The 15344-nt window shown below is 36.1% G+C and overlaps 1 protein-coding gene across 1 annotated transcript in view; it reads right to left on the bottom strand.

The window, feature by feature from the left end:
- Positions 1-15344, bottom strand: part of LOC6042605 (putative fatty acyl-CoA reductase CG5065) — a 32800-nt gene extending 17456 nt beyond the window's left edge. Inside the window, exon 1 of the mRNA XM_038255749.1 lies at positions 15240-15344. The gene's annotated coding sequence lies outside the window, so the exon portion shown is untranslated. The remainder of the gene's footprint in view (positions 1-15239) is intronic.

Below are 15344 nucleotides of genomic sequence, written 5' to 3'. Positions count from 1 at the left end.
ATTCCAGGTGTAGGAGTCGTCTCCATGCCATAAGTACAAACAACACACCAAACCAAGCCTACTCCGGTGGAATCGCTGGCGGCGGTTGGACTCGCAATCCAAAGGTCGTCAGTTCAAACACTGGGGTGGAAGGTTCCTTGGAGTAGAAAGAGGTTTGGGTGCTCTCCTTATTCAAGCCTTCGGACTCCTAGTTTCGAGCAGAAACTTGCAATAGAGACCACAAAAGACACGGGGGTCGTAAATGTGGATGGTTTGATACATGTATATCGGCAAAAAGTCAGAGGTTAGTATGAGCACACACTTATTTTTTTTTATTTTTTTCTCAGGGCATTAAAAAACAGGTAGACAAAATATTTTAATCTAAACTATGATCGCGGAAATGGATTCTACGTCCAATTTCCTTCAAAATTGAGTCTAAGACCGACCCTCTAAGATTTGTGGTTCCTGAGTTATCGTCGTTTGAAGATAGAGGTTTCGCTCAAAAATCGCCAAAAAGTCAATTTTTTGGGAGGGTACAAAAATGGAGGGGATGGTCCGATTTGGATGAAATTCGGGATTTTTGCATGTTTTGATAGTCTCAACAGCTCTGCCAAATATGAGCAGAATCGGAAATGGTAATTTTCTAAGTTGCATTTTTTCTTGCACACCTCAGGTGGAATGACCCAGTAATATCAAAATCGATTTTCCAGCACAGCAATTTTTCAGTTACTTTTGGGGTCCTAAACAACTCCCCAAAGTTTGGGAACGATTGGTTTAGTCCTCGCTTTGCGCAAAGCGATTCAATTTTCACCTACTAACAAAACAAATTTGAAGATATTTGGTTGCATCATTGCCGATATATAGCAATTTCACGTTAGCAGTTTCAAAAAACGGGTGCCACGATATCTCAATACTGTCTTTTTTTAAATTAAATATGTCTTTATTGAACTTTCTTATAATAATTACATTTCATTTACATTCTAAGTGGTATGGCTAAATGCTCTTCATCTTTGTTGTATTTTTCGTTTTATTATTACTGTTCACATTCATTCATTTATTTCAAATTGTTTTACATTATTGCATTTAATCGAATACATTTGGGTAAAAAAAAGAAAAAAATCACTTTAACAACTAATCCTAACTTAAAACTAAAATAAAAATTCTTTGAATTATTAAAATCATTAGAACGAGTAAACTATGAACTGTATTTTAAGATGAATGCTCCAAGCGTTCTTACTTGTTCCTGGCGAGTTTTGCACCCACGCAGTGTTGTTGTCATCTCGATGAAAATGTTCAGAAGTTCTTGTGGTGAAAACAGGTTACTACTGTCTTCACCTGTTGATGCTGGTTGGTTTTCCCTCAGTTGCTGACTGAAGCCAGGAGGTGTTGTGTTCTCTGCAACTTTTTGCCGCTGAATCAACGGCAATGGCTGCAGATTTGGAACCACTCGAACAGATCCCGCTCCAGGTGACGCCAAAGCAGGAAAATCCACGTCCGTGAAAGTTGGTGGTGTTTTGCGACGATTTGGTTGGTGCCTCGTCGTCGCTTGCTGCCGAATTTTTACAAACTCAGCTCGTTTTGGGCAGCTTCGATTCTTAGTAGAATGGTCGCCGCCGCAATTGAAGCATTTAGCTTCGATGTTCTCGTTGATTGTTTCGCAAGCTTGAGTTTTGTGCTCACCTCCGCAGGTTGCACAACGACTCTTGATGAAACAGTTCCTTCCACCATGTCCAAACTGCAAACAGTTCGAACACTGTGTCACGTCACGGTGCACTGGACGATAACGTTCCCAAGATACGATGATTTTGAAAATTGCCCGAACTGCTTTCAGCTCAGACGGCGTTGTCGATCCTTTCTCGAAATGAACCAGGTACAGTTGATCACGATACTTGATGTCCTTGTTGTGTCTCGTCATCTTGAAGACTTCGATCACGTTTAACTTAAGAGTTTTGAACTCTTCTTTCAGCACACTCACATCCATGTCATACAGGCCTCCGAGGACCTGTATCATGGGGCGTTTACCTCGATCATCATGGCTGTAGTATTCACTCTTTGTGTTGTTCAGGAAATCCCGAACGTAGTTGTAATCCTTTCTGGTAGGTAGCAGAATTTTGAGTCCATCAGCACACAAGCGAATGGAAGCTCGTAAAGCACCAGATTTGATAAGCCACTTTCGCACCGAGTCCGATGACAATGTTTTCACAAAAATGGGTGGCAACTTTTCCCGTCGTTCAAATTCTTCCTTCTCGCTCACGTCCACAGGGAGGGTAGCGAACTGGTTTCCAGACGAATTTTGAGCGTCCTTGCCCAAACTGCCCGGCTTTGCAGGTAGCGCTTCGGCATTCTTTAGCTTCTTCAAATCTGCCGATCCTGCTGGTGAGGACCGCCTCTTTTTCTTGCCGTGAGGCATTTTTGCACTTTTCAGCACTTTTTTGGTGTGTGAGGGACGCACGTCTGACTCGCTGCTCTGTCAACCACAGACTCTCAATACTGTCTTGACCAAATCGGCTCAAAATTTTTGTGAAGACTCGTTTAACCGATTCCGAGTGCATGACGAAACCCGATTTTCAGGAAGTTTATTTAAAAAAAAGATAAACATATTTTTGTGTTATTCGTTAAAAAACCCCGTTAGTTTTTGATTTTTGTATTTTTTTAAAAAGCAAATTTTAAAAATTGGGCTTCGTCATGCACACCTCAATTTTCAGCCAATTTGGTCCATCCCATCTCGAGATATCGTGGCACCCGTAAATCAACTCGGGGTTTAGAGAAAAACGCCAACAAAATTTGACAGCCCGCTTCGCGCATAGCAAAATTTTTAAGCTTAAATTCGACGTCGTCGTGCTATCTTGTCGCACCCGCCATTTTGACGTTCCGAGAAAAACGCGTTTTAATGTTTGACCTTGAATATTCAAAAACGAGAGCACGCAATGTAAACAATAACAAACACTTTTTGTTTGGCTCACCATTCTGTGCATTGTCCCAAAGTTTGGTTGAAGTTGGTTGCTGGAGTTCCGAGTTATAATTACAAATGTTTACTGTAGTCTAGCTTGTACGTGCGACAAACGCATCCTGACTTTCCTGGCCTGAAATCCCTTTGGCCTTTTGTCGCACTTACATCAATTTTCATGGAGTGACAAGATAGCACGACAAGATTGAAACTACTTTCATATGTAAAGTGACAAAAATGCACGGAGTTTTTTCGGTTTTTGTTGAATATCTCAGGATTGAAATAGAATTTTGAGGATCTGTGAAGGTCAAAAGGTGAGGCATTGTGAGCTGCACAAAATGGCGTTCTTAACTCAATTTGGCCCAAAATGCACGTACGACAAGTTAGCACGATGGCGACGAAATGGTCTATTACTCAGTATAATCATGAAATATCTTCATGAAACTTTCAGGAGTGATTAATTATCATCTTTTAAGTGGATTTAACAAATATTCTGTAATATAAAATTTTGTGATTTTCTACAGGTATGTAACTTTGATCAATTATATAATTGTTCGATGGCATTTCAGTGATTGTTTTTTGAAACGGGATAATGCTAACCGCCAATAAAAACCTATTGCTGGTGGTTTGAGATTCGAGGGAAGGCTCTCATTCGTGTACCGAGTGATGAAAACCGTGACGCTGAGTGTCAAGAAGCGGTAAGCAAAAGTGGTGAAAATTTTGGACCACTCGTCAACTTCTTCGTGGAAAATTCTCGCTTACTTTTTCAAAAGGTCCTATATACATAGGTAACCCATGGCGCATTGGTTGTTTTGAAAAAGTAATCTAGAATTAATAGTTGCCCATTAACTAGTAATTTTCCACGAAAAAGTTGACGAGTGATATGTTTATTCCGTTTTTTCCTATTTAAAAGGAAATAGTGAATTAATTTGCCAATCAAACTGAAGCTAATAACAGCAAGTATCATTCCCAAGTGGCAGTTCCCTGCAAATTGGTGGAATGCAAAATTTCGTCAAATTAAGTTTGGTAGGCTGCAGTGACTTGCAATAGAGACCACAAAAGACCCGGGGTCGTTAATGTGGATGGTTTGATTTTGATTTTTGAGGCTCAATATAGGTACTAAGTCCAAAATAGGGACGAATACCCTAGTCCTTGCTTTTGAAATAAGCCGAGCAAAACCTTAAGATTTTAAGTGAATTGAAGATGTCCTAATAATTATTTATTTTCGGCGAATTTCGACAGGTATTGGTCATAATGGTAACCGCGCTCTTGCCTCATGAAACCACAATTGGCGCGTTTAAGTAGTTTGGCTATCCTCAATTACGTTCGTCATCTTTCATAACAAGCCAAACTTGTGCAACCACTTCAACTTATCCGAAAGGCAAAAGAAGAGAGTGCCCGCATGTGGAGCCACTGCATCTCGCCGTTACATTTGATAGTTTTTTTTGGCTCACTCTGTTCTTCTTATTGACCTTCTTCGCATAGACCGCGGTTGTTCATACGTTCAATTACTTTAGTTCAAGTTTGTTTGACTGGCCATGGCAAACCTTGTCAACCAATGGGTTGATTGGGTCCGTACTAAAGATTTAGTTAAGTTGTATTTTAAGAAATTTAGAAAAAATAGAAAGCCTAGCGGGCTTTCTATGTTTGGTAAGATCGTAACTGAGTCCGCTTAATGTTGAGCGAACTACAATTTGTCTCTTTGTGTAATGTGATTTTTGTGGTGTACAATGATGAAATGGTAAATTTTCAGCCTCAAAATCCTCTTAAAACGTCTTCTCCATTACTGTTCTTATGAAATCAGAAGTCAAGGTTGCTTTGCATTGAAATGAGAAAATAATGAATATGATGGGAGCTTTCGAATCGCTCCGCTGAAGCAAGAGTTTTTTTTTTCTTTTGTGTTTAACCTTGAACATGGCTGCATGCAAGCATTTAAACGAATGCTGGCGTGTTGTGCGTAAAGCAACCAACTCTCAGACCCCAGATCATAGATTCAATAAACTACGAAGCCTAACTTCTCCCCTGCCAGATGCGCACGTGGCTGTTGAATGTCCCCCAAACTATGTTTGTAAACCGTTATGAGTCAAATCCTAGATGGTTTTGGTACTTGTCCAGTCACCAACTTTTATTGCAACATTCGTTGCTTTTCATTGCAGTGCTTGGTTTTTAACGAGTTTTAACTACGAAAATAACGCTCAGCAATGCCTCGTTAATGTGTAGGTTACGGGTGAGTACGGAGATTTGATCAAATAGGGATCATCTGTATTATGCAATCTCAGTCAATTTAAAGATAGTTGAAGATCTTTCATACAACTACACAGTAAAAAATCCGATGGTAAAATCGCATGCAAAAGCATGCACATCACCTTCGTCAAAATAAACACTTAATATTACACATTGCATGTACAATTTTTGCAAACACAAAAAAAAAAGTTGCAACCGACGGGATTCAAATCCAGCACCAACAGTAAGGACTGGCGCCTTAGCCCACTCGGCCATCAGACCGATGAAAAGCTGGAAGGATAAACGCATATATGAGCTTCACATTTCGGTCAAGTAGGTTTCCCATACTGATGGGCTACATATTTCAGAGTGTAAAATCACATAAAATTTCATAAAATAATGCAATATTTATTTTACACCCAGGCCTTTTACACGCAGCTGAATTACTACTTTTTTAGCTGTGTACACCCAAAGGAAACATATATCTCAAAATCTGCAACATTGGATTTGCTGCAGATAATGTCATATTTTCTAACATTTTTTGCAGCAAGCTCGTAGATCATAGGGACGTGGCGTTACATCGTGCTGCCATTTGGTTTTTTTAAGCGCAAGAGTGGAAAAGTGCTGAATCATCGTTTAAAAATAGACAGCGTCCTATCTCACCCAGCAAAATAAAGTCGATAAAGTAGTCGACTCCAAAGAGAAGCATATGTTGGTGCTCTTTCACTCACTTTTCATCAAGCGTCCATGGCGCGGTGGTAGCGTGTCGGTCCAACAACCAAGAAGTTGAAGGTTCAATTCTCGTTCTGCTAAGTGTTTTTTTTTGTGAAATACAACCAAAAAGCCGTCGGTAATGTCGATAATTGTCGGTAACGGGCAAAAATGTCATACTCCTATATCGCAAAAAATGCATGAGGACAGATTTCATGCAGATTCTGATATACTTTCATGCCGCCATGCATCACAATCATGCGATTGCTAGTTGGGTGTAGTATATTTTTCGTGTAAAAATGACTGATAAATTAGTATATGGGTATATGGGTAATCTCCGCCGACTCACACGAAACCGGAAAAGTAGCCCGGATCCCTCTTCGATTTGCATGAAACTTTGTTCTAAGTCAAGGGTGCTCAACCTTTTGGCCCTGCGGGCCATATCTGTTTTTGTTGAAGCAGTTGTGGGCCGGAATTAATGTTTGATAAAAGTTGAAAAAATCATTTTTTTTCCTTTAAATTATTTTTATCGATTCTTTTAAAGTAACCAAATATAGATTATAAGATTGTATGAAAGACAAAAACAGAGATAACCGTCAAAAACAAATTTAGTTTTTTTACATTGTTTTTTTTTCAAAATTGTTTTTGTCGATTGCAATTAGATACTCAGATATTTAGAAAAACATCAAATATCATTGGTCGTTGCAAGTTTTTTGATTTCAATTTTTCAATACATCAATGTATTTTGAAAAAAAATCAATGAGGCATGATGAAATTTATTAAAACAAAATTTGGATCCAAATCTTGTTTAGAAAAACTACTTTTTGCGTTGTTGTGCACCTTCATTCAAATATTTTACAAAATATTTTAAAATGATATTATACGCACACAAATTTCAAAAATTGTGAAAAATACATATGATCAATTTTCTACCAAAACCGGAAATTATTTGTATTTTTTGATTTGGCTCAAACTTTGTGGGGGCCTTCCCTATGACCAAATATGCTATTTTGTGTCATTGGTTCACCCATACAAGTCTCCATACAATTTTGGCAGCTGTCCATACAAAAATGGTATGTAAATATTCAAACAGCTGTAACTTTTGAGTAAATTTTCTGATCAATTTGGTGTCTTCGGCAAAGTTGTAGGTATTGTTGAGGACTTTTGAGAAAAAAATATGTACACGGAAAAAAAATTGCAGATTTTTTTATCAATTTTTTTTTTCACTAAAACTCAATTTTCCAAAATAAGTTTTTTTTTATTTTCGAGATTTTTTTATATGTTTTTGGGGAAAAAATATGGAAAAAAAAATCCGCAACTTTTGAGCCATAGAGAAACATGGTCAAAAAATCTGCCGCCGAGTTATGAATTTTTGAAAAAATAGTGATTTTTGGAAAAAATGAAGTTTTATGCAAAAACAAGTTTGACATTGCTTTTTAATGCAAAATTGAATTTGCAATCGAAAAGTACTTTACAGATTTTTTTAAAGGGCTCCGTTTTCAAGATATAGCTACCGAAAGTTTGATTTTAGCGAAATATTTGCAGTTTTTCAATTTTTAAAAATAGTGACCATGAGTGACCATTTCTAAAAATATTTTTTTGAAAAGTTCAGAAAATTTGCTATAAAATTGTCTAAGAGACATTGAAGATTGGACCTCGGGCTGCTGAGATAGAGCCGCTTTAAGAAAAAGAAACACGAAAATTGAAGTTTTCTAAATCTCACTAAAACAACCCACCTTTTTCTAATGACGATATCTCAGCAATTAATGGTCCGATTTTCAATGATATCATATGAAACATTCGTAAAATTTTCCGATCTTTTCGAAAAAAATATTTTGAAATTTTTTAAATCAAGACTAACATTTTAGAAGGGCCGAATATTGAATATTACGCCCATTTAAAATGCAAGTCTTGATTTAAAAAATTTCAAAATAATTTTTTCGAAAAGATCGGAAAATTTCACGAATGTTTCATGCATTAACATTGAAAATCGGACCATTAATTTTCAGCAACCAGAGGTCCAATCTTCAATGTCTCTTAGACAATTTTATAGCAAATTTTCAGAACTTTTCAAAAAAAAATATTTTTAGAAATGGTCACTCATGGTCACTATTTTTAAAAATTGAAAAACTGCAAATATTTCGCTAAAATCAAACTTTCGGTGGCTATATCTTGAAAACGGAGCCCTTTATCAAAAAATCTGTAAAAAACTTTTCAATTGCAAATTCAATTTTGCATTAAAAAGTAATGTCAAACTTGTTCTTGCATAAAACTTAGATTTTTTCCAAAAATCACTATTTTTTCAAAAATTCATAACTCGGCGGCAGATTTTTTGGCCATGTTTCTCTATGGCTCAAAAGTTGCGGATTGTTTTTTCCATATTTTTTCCCCAAAAACATATAAAAAATACGTATTTTTGGAAATCGAGTTTTAGTGAAAAAAAAAATTGATTAAAAAATCTGCAAAAAATTTTTCCGTGTACATATTTTTTTCTCAAAAGTCCTCAACAATACCTACAACTTTGCCGAAGACACCAAATTGATCAGAAAATTTACTCAAAAGTTACAGCTGTTTGAATATTTACATACCATTTTTGTATGGACAGCTGCCAAAATTGTATGGAGACTTGTATGGGTGAACCAATGACACAAAATAGCATATTTGGTCATAGGGAAGGCCCCCACAAAGTTTGAGCCAAATCAAAAAATACAAATAAAATCCATTTTCGGGTTTGGTAGAGAATTGCTCAACTATTGAAGTTAATTTTTTTTTCTCCATAATTTCTTGACTCATTTTGAGACATTTTTAAATATTTCAAAAATATTTGCAGTGATCTTTATTTTCAGTATGGTTAATTCTCCTTTTCAAGATTTTTTTGAACAAATCTTTATCACTGAAAAGTTGTTCTTAACAAATTCATTATTTTTGGCTAACTCATTTGATAAAAAAAATCAATTTGAATTAATTTCCTCAGAAAAGAATAACTTGAGTAAACACAACACACACACAACTTCAATAAATTCAAATTAAGTGTCTGTTTGCTCATTTTTAGACAAGAATAAAATTCAAACATAAAAAATGTTTGAATTTCAAACAAAAAATGGAAAAAATTAAACATTAAATCCAAAATACGTCGATTTGGCAACATTTTATTGCAAAAGCAAAAAAAAACAAGTAAATGTTCGTAATTAGATGTTTGGAACAATATGCGCAATTTTGAAGTGAAACTTATGTATATGTATTTTTTATTTGAAATTCATTAATTTATTGAATATTTGCCTTAAGGGCCGGTCAAAGAAATATATTGAAAAGCCTTCGCGGGCCGGATGAAATGACTCTAGGGCCTGTTCTAAGTTGTAGCTTTTGTCCCTTATCACGAAATCGAGCTCCATTTTTCGATATCTCGTGACGAAGGAGCGACCCTCATTCGACATTCGAAAACAACGACCAACTTTTTCAAACTTTTTTTTCGTAAGTTCACGATAACTCGTGAACCATCACAAGCAAACCCCTTATGTTTACAAATCATTTTTTGTAATTGTCTGCTCTAAAGCTTTGTAGATCAATGTTACACTCTAAAAAAATATCCTGCCAAGTTAGAAAAAACACGAAATTGTATAATGATAATTTTTGTTTCATATGAAAAAAATACCCTTTTAAACATTAAATTTCCCATAAAATGACATGTTCCAATATTTTTTACAGTCGAGTAACGGACTATTTTTGTATTTTTTTACATTTTTTCGGAATTCTGAGTACGCTTTCGAAATGGGCGTCCAACTTTACATAAACTCCCTGTGGCACCAAATTCCCAAACTATCCATATTTCAGGCTGCAAATTATTGAAAAACACGCACTTTTTTCGAAAGATCAAAAATGGAAGGGGTTGTACCGCCTTGCCGTCACGAGATATCAAAAATATTAGCTCGCTTCGCTTTGTAAGCGAATGGTCCTGAGTTAGATTCCCATCTGCTCTCAACGAAAAAGTTTTAAGGGGCAGTATTTGTAGATGTTGCTCGGTTTATTCTAGAGGTCGTATCGAGGTGCTCCGATTTGGATGAAACTTTCAGAAAAGTGTCTAATTAAAAGTGGGGATAAGGCACTCAAAATGCAATTCCACTCACTAAAGTGCCTAATAGAAAGTGTGGACACGAGAATCTGAGAACCCAGCGATTTTTAAAGTGCCTAATAGAAAGTGTGGACACGAGAATCTGAGAACCCAGCGATTTTCTGTCAAAAAATTGATCACCTCCAAGATCTTACACATAAGGTGCTTACAATCTCTCCTTCGTCCATAGAATATAACAATAAACATAAAGAGTTCTGTGATTAAAATATCAATCAAAGTGGAACGAAAACCAAGATTTGACTGAAGTTACAAGCGACTTAAATTGCAGCTAAAACACGTAAATAACATTCCAAAAGGGCCAAGCTCAAAAACATCACTGTTTGCACTAAAGGTATATGCTTGCAACGTCGTGTAATTAGTAGGCCATGTTTGTAAATTCTGAGATATTTTAAAAACTAACACTTTTTTCTCACCAAAACTAAAATATCTCGGCTCCGGAGTGTCGAAATTGCATTTTCTCAGAGGGAAAAGTTTTCGCCATAAAATTGCCTACAAGCTGCTTGCATTGGTTATACTGGGAAAATGGGCCACCCCCCCAAATTAAATAAGAATTTCTGGAAGAAGCCAAAAACTTAAATTTTGTCACAAAATTGACCTATCGCATGAAGAAAATACACACCAAACAGTTTTTGTATTGATTACATGCGATTTTAGACAATTTGTTCAAAAAGTGACTTTTTTCAGTAAATCGAAGAGAGGGTGCGTGAAAGTATTTTATTATTTTTTCTTGTCTAAGAAAACATAGTTTTAAACATCATAATCTATCATTTAAGAAGTGAGTACCTAGAATTCTTCGACATGACTTCATAATGGGTCAAGCTAATATATATACAAAAATTCGCCGGTTTGGTTTGAACGCGAATCAGTTCAAAATGGTCGGCTCTTTGTTGCGTTGGGTTCATATACTGAAGGTTTATACACTTATAAGTTGGCTTTGGCCATTCTGGAACCGGTTTCTATTAGTTTAGGAATAGGTAAAAAAAATGTCATTATAATCATAGGAGGCACATTAGCAAAACGTCAAGTCTTGTAAAAAAATATATGTTTTTGCCGGATGACGAGATAGCGCTTCGAAGCTCAGCTCGCTACAACAAAAGCCTGAATTGATAAATGAAAAAAAAAATAAGTAAATATCACAATCACAACATTGCTCAAAAGCTAAAAAAATGAATGATAATAACATTAGATAAAAATATTGGGTAGTAGTAGACTGCCCATAATTGAAAATTCGGCTATTATGCCAAATCAAGTATTCCGAGAAAAACGCGTTTTAGTGTTTGTCACCAAATCTCCGTCAATGCAATTTCCCATAAGAGTCGTTTGGTTTTCGCATCGGCAGCCAAATCTAAACACTATTTTAATAAAATTCAAGTTTCAGAAGATGCGTTAGAACATCCTCTGCTAATAACTCATTTTTACCAAAAGAGGATATTATTTTTTCAATGGTGGGCAGTAGAGGATTAATGTAAAATTATTAATTAGACCGATTCTTAGCGAAGCTACACCAAAATTCACTTTCTTTAATTTTCAATGAGATTTTTGAATAAAAGATTTCATTTTTATTACTGAATCAATAATTGCAATGTGCTTTAAGGTGAAGCCGTCAATCATTTTCGAAGAAAATTGATCATCACTATAAAATATTTTGCATTAAATTCAATTTTACGAATTTCAGCACCAAAAGGAATCAGCATGTGCCGGTTGTTGCCTTCTTGAAGCCACTGAAAGAATTTTTGATCTAAATCCAGGGTTGCGAATGAGCGAGCGCTCACGGAAAGCGTGCTCGCTCCAGCTGGAGCGTGAGTTTTTATCAGGTAGCTCGCGCTCGCTCACGCTCACCGGAGTATTTTGCGCTCACGTGAACTGGTGAGCCAAAGTAGGTAGTTTTTTTTTCCTGTTGAAGCATCTGACTGTTTGAAACGAAGTTTCTAGAACTATCTCAGCACAGGTAACAAAAACAAAGAAAGAAAGTGGTCAAACAAACAAAAGTAAGCAATAAAATGGATTTAGTCGGCGAACCGAAATATACGTATTTAAATTCAGAATTAACCAAGGGGCAGAATGATTCACTCTTGAGTGTGCTAACAAAGAGCTAACTCATTATTAATGTAAAAAATCATTGACGTGACTGCTGATGCACTGATATGTACAAAAAATGAATTAATTGACAAATGGGTTACTTCAAACACTAGCAATTTGGAGGCATTTTTTGTAAAAAGAGAACTGTTTCAACAATTTTACCCTATTTTCTAGAATGAGAAAGATAAACTTAAACTTTATAAAAATGATCAGCCGTTTCCAAGCACTGCACGATTTATTAAATGGAATGACTTTTGTTTAATGATTGCTCATTCTAATCTGCACGCTGGAATGGTAGCCAACAAACTGTTTAGGTACATAAAACAGTTTAATTTTATATTTTAATCAACCAAGCATATAACATTGAATAAAACACACCCCAGCATAAATCTTCTTTAATTATTTCATTGTTTTGTAAATTTTTCTAAGGTTTACAGTCCTTTACGCTCACGCGCTCATACCCTTCCTTTGTTTCCACTGACATGCTGCGCCTTAAGTACAAAATCTAACTACACAGAAAAAAAATCATGGTAATATTACATCTGGGAAGGGGTACATCTTTTATGTCAGAAAAAAGGTGTAAGTTTACCTCTGGAAATGTGTAATTTTACCACTTTTCTGGTGTAATGTCACTTTTTCAGTCTAAATTGAAGTAAAATTACATCATAAAAGAGGTAATATTCAACCTTCAAAAATTACAGCTTCCAAATTTACATTATTTTTTTCTGTGTAGGATTGAAAAACAAAAAACTGACTCAAAGAGTTAAACGATCAGCGATACTTCCAAAGTGATCGCTCCGTGAACCAAAAATGAGCGCGAGCGCGAGCGTGGGGCAAACGCGAGCTGAAAAAAAACGGAGCAAACGTGAGCGTGGGCAAACGTGAGCTAGCTCGTGCAGCGCTCCTCCTCACGAATGAGCGAAAAGTGAGCGCTCACGAGTGCGTGAGGAACGCAACACTGTCCAAATCAAATGTGCTTCAAAATTTATATAATTTTGTGGCACAGTCATTGACGTCCTAGTCGGCAATCATTGATTAATGACGATTTCCATAGTTTAACATGGAATGAGATAATCGTTACCAAAAGGAATCAGCATGTTTAGGGCACTATTCTAAACAGCGACGCAAAATTTATATCTTTGAACGAAAAATCATGACAATGATTGAAGTCTTCACGTTAAATACGTTTTCTTATCTCAAAGGCCAAAATTATTGGCCAAATAAGGTCTGCAAGCCATTAATGAGAGAGGAGCTTTTTAATAAATCTGCTGGTTTCGTTGTCCCGTCACGAAAAGAAATGGCAGGCATCAAACACAAATCTCAACCAATTTGTTTAGTTCAAAGAGCAAAATATTCGTTTTTCAATTTGTATGTGTAGAAAAACAAAAATTTTAAAAAATCAAACTTGCATAACTGTAGCGATTGTTTTTAAAAATCCAGTTTTACAATGTTGTCCCGTCACATTTTCATCTCAGGGGAAGCACAGGAACAATACTATGTTTGCGATTGTCCGCGCCATACAAAAAAGTATGGACAACTGTCCACGAGGAGGGGGGAGGTTTAGATTTCCAAAAAAGTGTCTACGTGGCTTATGGATGGTCCTTAAGATCTAAGATTTAATCTAAGCAGACATCTAAGGATGGTAAGCGGGGTATTTTGACACGTCATACAAGTTGTTGGAAAATGCTGAAAAATATCTTAACATAGGGGAAATTCTCGTATGTTTGGCAGGTTAAGCACTCGCTCCTAACTCCATCCAATTGGCTGATTTTAACTATTTAAACAACTAATTTTGCAAAACTTTTGATAGAAACTTGCTTGCTCACTTCTTATTGAGCTATTTATCACTCGATTTCAGTTGAAAATGCTGTTAATTAGCTTTAATTGAATGTCAAAGTTCTGACCTGCCAACATTAGAGGCACGCTGGAATTAGATGCTGTTCCCCTACACAATTTTGAAAAGCAATTCCATCTTTTGTTTTTGAAAATATCCTGAACTTTTAATTTCAGCTCATTTTAGTTTGTATGGAAATTCTATAACACGATGTGCATTTTTCACTTTTAAGGCATACTTGTAACACGTGCTTTTCAGATTTGTGTTTACATTATTTACTGTATCATTAACTAATGTAACCAAATTAGTTCAAACTTGGAGCCATTGTTTAGCGATAGTATACAAATCAATTGCTTTAAAAAGTTTTACTCTATCAATCATAGTTCTGAAACCATTAACCATCAAACTTTAAAAATCGATTTTCTCAAAAATACTAAATGGTCGTTGTCACAAGATAGCTCACAATAGACGAAAACGAAAACGAAACTATTGGCACTACGCCCCCCGGGGCATGGCCTTCCTCTAACGTGGGATTTCTGCTCCAGCGCCTCTGACGAGACAGGAGAAACCGGGACCGACGTTTTACTTCACCATCCGATAGAAGCTCAGTGGATAAGGCGGGAATCGAACCCGCGTCTCATAGCATCATCGGGATCGGCAGCCGAAGCCGCTACCCCTGCGCCACGAGACCCAACTAATAGACGAAATACTTACGAAAATAATCCATTATAAATTTAGTCCTAAATGTAAAACCCTGAATAGCTTAGCCTAGGGTTGATAGCACAATCAATTTACGTGGGATAATAGATAAATATGTTTATGGAGAACATGATGTAAACGAATCGCCTTTATTTAAAAAAATTTAATGTTATGCCCCTTTGTGCGATGACGTTCTTCTATTCTAGGAGTAACGTCTTTTCTCAACCTTAGCTGTTCGAAGTTATTAAATGAGGATGTTATCGTTTGAAAGAGAATCACTGTTTTTGCTAAGCAGCGTGACCTGTTAAGTAACATAAAGGCAAGCAAAAAGGTTTCTTTAATGGAGTTGATGCCAATCTAATAAAAACCAGTTTCTTAGTATAGTACGCTGCATCGTAAGTATGGATACAGTTAGAAATATTGACTCGATTGTAAACATTCCTCTATGTTATCACTCTATGATTCTGTACCATTGGAGTGCACCTACTGTAGACATCTCTAATCGTATGCAATCGTTTAAATTGTGACAGAGAAAAAAATATGTTCTAAATTTAATATCACCACTTTATTTAATATTAAACTTTAGACTTAGCCATACATGCAAACCGACGTTACTATAACATTTGATTTCTACAAACCTTCACTCAAAAGCACAATACTCCAACGACTTAGAACACAACTATTCAAAAACGCTCTTGCGTGTTTCCCGCGCAGAGACTTGAACTGAACTGAACAACTCTGAA

This window comes from Culex quinquefasciatus, chromosome 2 (assembly GCF_015732765.1).
Source record: "Culex quinquefasciatus strain JHB chromosome 2, VPISU_Cqui_1.0_pri_paternal, whole genome shotgun sequence".
Taxonomy (NCBI): domain Eukaryota; kingdom Metazoa; phylum Arthropoda; class Insecta; order Diptera; family Culicidae; genus Culex; species Culex quinquefasciatus.
Note: the sequence above shows the minus strand (reverse complement) of the source record. Positions and strands in the feature narration are given on the sequence as shown.